Below are 4,212 nucleotides of genomic sequence, written 5' to 3'. Positions count from 1 at the left end.
GCATTCATGATCTGTAGGGCAGCCACAAACTAGTTACCTTGGCTACAGATCAAGTAAGGGAACTACGGTTCCAGACCAGTCTAGAGAATTTTTTCATATTAGGCCTTTATCCTTCCCATGCGAGACCTGGAGTCCACTTCTTAACTGCATCATTTAATCAATGTAAAAATTTTTACTGATAAAATCTAAAATTTTCTTCTACCTACGTTTTACATAATGCCATATATGCAGTTTTTATGGTTGAAGAAATGTGCAAGCATATTTTACATCCAGAGCAAGAGCTACATTGCTTCTTTGAGTTTCTCCAACACTCCATTTCTATTCAACACTGTCATGGTTTGAGCTCAGAGGGAAACAGCACCATGCAGCCACTCACTCACCCCTTCCCTCTCAGGAATAGGAAGGAGAAAATAAAGTAAAAGATTCAGGAATCGAGGTAAGGACAAGGAGGGATACTCACCCATTACTGACACAGGCAAAAGAGAGGTTCATTAGGGGGAGAAAAAGGACATCAATTTAATTGAAACTGTAACACTTAACAGACTAGTACAGTGAGAAGCATTATCACACCTTAAAAACACCTTCCCCAACATCTCCCTTCTTCCTGGGCTCAGCTGTGCTCCTGATTTCTCTCCCTCCTCTCTCCCAGGTGGCACAGGAGGCAGGAGATAGGGTTGATGAGGTTACAGTCAGTCCCACCACTCCTTCTTCCTCAGGGGAAGGCCTTCTCGTATTCTTCCCCTGCTCCATTATGCTGTCCCCCTCGTGGGAGACAGTTGTCCACAAACTTTCTCTGACATGAGTCTATCCCACAAGCCACTGTGTTTTCCTAGCTGCTCCAGCATGTGTCCCTCCCACATGCTGCAATCCTCTCAGCACAGAACTACAACAGCAGGGGTTTCTTCCCACAGAAGAGGGAAGAAACAGTCACCTCCTCTGGTGTGGGGTCCTCCATGGGCTGCAGGTGGGCATCTGCTCTACCAGTGATCTCCATGGGCTTCAGGGGGGCACCCTGCTCTCTCACCATGGGCTGCAGGAGGAGTCTCTGCTCTGGCACACCTGCCCCACTCCTCCTCCCTTCTTACACTGACCTTGGTACTCACATAGATGTCCTCCTCCCAACTCCAACTTCTCCCAGATACCCTTTTTAAATACACTATCACAGAGGTGGATCAGACTTGGAGCTGGGGGGGAGCTTTGAGAAGCTTCTCACAGGGGGCCACTAATGTAGTCCCCTCCCTGCTAGCAAACCCCCCTGCCACACATACAAACACAGCGCAAACCCTATCAAATATAATTTTGTGCTTAAGTTAAAGTGTATAATTCCACCTGTCATATGGAAGGCTAGGAAAACAGCTTGTGTTCTCCACCCTCACAATCTGTAGCTATGGAAGGCATGGACAGAATATACTCCAAAATAAGGAAATGAAAACAAACAAGCTGTACTTGCAGTAAAACAATACTATACTATAAGAACAATACTATATTATAAGGGTTTGTCTGAATTATTTCCTTATAGATTAAAGAAAAAACATATCAAAAATCTCCATGAAAATTACATATTTCTCTCCCCAATAACATTGAACCTCACTTCAACAATTAAATGAGACAGAAGTCAGTGGAAAAATACCTCTTTGGCAACCTGTAGCAACATAATTTGTGCTTTTCACATACACACAAGCTCTTTTCACTGAAAGATTCTGACCAAACAGAATGTAACCAGGGGCAAAAAAAGTAGCAGGGACCAAATATGAGCTGGAATGGAGAATGCATTCTTAAGGAACTTTGCTTAGTGGCATTAAAAGAAGCATGATTTCCAGATGCATCTTTCAGACCATGTTCTGGTGAGCCAGACTCTGATTTGTCTAGCAGAAGGTAGATGTTTCCTGCCTGACTAGCATAATTCTCTCAGCTGCAGGTTCACAAATTGCTATATTTGGGATACATGCTTTCCAGCTCCAGAATTCTCATATAATGCTCAGGACAACATGCTAATAATTCTTGCATTTTTCAGTCTTGTACTGTGTCTGCCTTGACAGGACAATGCCTCTGGTTTGTTGGTCTGCTGTGCTCAGGAGGTATTCTGCCAAGCAGTTGTAGGCAGAACTGTTTGTTCACAGGACTGCAGAGGTAAGACAAAGTACAAGCAAGAGGAAATGCAGAGGAGAGTTTTACTTTTTAATGAAAATTAAATTACCAAAAGCAAAAGTGGCCAGATGTGCCATTCTATGTTCACAGCACCATCTTAGCATAGTCACAGAATCACTGAATCATCTAGGTTAGAAAAGACCATAAAGATTATGCAGTCCAAACATTAACCTAACACTGACTGTTCCCAACTACACCAGATCCGTCAGCACTATGTCAACCCAACTCTTAAACACCTCCAGGGGTGGGGCCTCCACCACTGCCCCGGGCAGCACATTCCAATGCCTAACCCCTCCACGTTGTTGTGGCCCAAGGGCAGCCCCTGGCATTTGACCTTATTGAAACTCCTACAGTTGGACTCAACCCATCGCTCCAGTCCTTTCCAATGCCTAGAGACAAGTGTTTGGTACATAACACAAACACTCATCAGGTGGAGCAGAGGCTTACTTGACACTTGTACATTCCAGGCTTGAAGGAAGATAAAACTAGGGAAGGTGTCAAGGTCAAATTATTAGTGGACTCTGGTTAGCTTTTGCTGGTGATCTGTGAAGCTGCCAAACTAGGCAACACATGACAGATCTGTAATAGTTGCAAAACTGACTTGAGAACCTGCTCTCAATGTGCCTTTCAGAGATTCGAGAAATTCCAGTTGTCCTTGTTCAGTGTATTTCTCAATGACCATCAGTGAATTCATACGCCTTTAGCATATGTGAGCGTGTTGGAAAGTATTGAATGTCACTGACTAGAATATTTGTGTCAGATCTGGGCAACGACATTGGACTGGCCTCCATGAGAAGTGACATCTCATTAGACTCAAGGAGGGTCAGATACACAAACACAATACACTCAAAGATGATCAGAAGGCTTTTATTACCTTTGTGTTCCAGTGGGGTTTCCCTAACAAGTACCCAAGAGACGTAAAGAGCAATCAGTGAGCAATGGTACATGCTAGGGAAAAATGGGCATTGGTTTATGAAGCTTTTACATAAAAATGCGTATGCACAATAAAATTAGGTAATGAAATACCTAGTGGATAGCCTTGCAGGTGGACTTGAAAGGGCAAACTCGGACAAGGACAATGTAAGAAAGAATATGCTATGCAGTGAAATAGATATTTCCACTGCCATAACAAAGCATAAAGGGATTTATCATAGAGAATCTGGGAAATACTTGTAGTGACTTCCATCACCTATCTCCCTGCCATTCTTCCACAGATAACCATAAACTCCACCCACACAATGGAGGAATCCATTAAAGGCTATCTCAATCTTTAGCACTACTTACTTCCATTTCTCTGTTTGCTTGGTATAACCAAAATGAAGTTATTAGAACAGATTCCTTAGACAACTCAGACACTTTCACAGGACCACGGAAAGTTTGGAAGGCTGGAAGGGAGCGATGGATGTCATTTTCTCAAGGCCGCCTGCTCCAGCAGAGGCAGCAGAGGCTAAGCTAGAGCTGCTTAGCCAGGATCACATCCAGACTGCTCTTCAGTGTCCCTTCTCCTGTCACTGGGCACCCCCAGGAGGAGTCTGGCTCCCGCTTCTCTGCAGCCTCCTTCGGGCCTTTTAATAGATTGGTAGATTGGTCAGATCCCCTCCGAGCCTTCTCTTGACCAGGCTAAACAGTCCCACCTGGCTCAGCCTTTCCTCAGAGGAGAGATGCTCCCGTGCCTTAATCATCTTCGTGGCCCTTTGCTGGACTCTCTCCAGTATGCGCATCTCTCTCTTGTTCTGGGAGACCAGAACCGGACACAGTGCTCCAGGGGTGGCATCACCAGTGCCAAGGAGAGAGGAAGGATCACCCTTCCTTGACCTGCTGGCAAAGCTCCTAATGCAGCCCAGGACACCGTTAGTGTTCCCTGTGGCCAGGGCACACAGGTGGCCCATGATCAAGTCGGTGCCCACCAGGACCTCCAGGGCTTCTTCTGCAAAGCTGCTTTCCAGGCTGGGCTGCCCGCCGCATGTGCTGGTGCCTGGGCTTGGCCCTTCACAGGTGCAGGACGCTGCGCTTCCCCTGGGTGGACTTCCTGGGGCTCCTGCTTTGGCAGGGTACGACCCTAGG

Source organism: Athene cunicularia (assembly GCF_003259725.1).
Source record: "Athene cunicularia isolate RWA chromosome Z unlocalized genomic scaffold, athCun1 chrZ_part2, whole genome shotgun sequence".
In the NCBI taxonomy this organism is placed as follows: Eukaryota; Metazoa; Chordata; class Aves; order Strigiformes; family Strigidae; genus Athene; species Athene cunicularia.
This window is presented reverse-complemented; position numbering follows the sequence as displayed.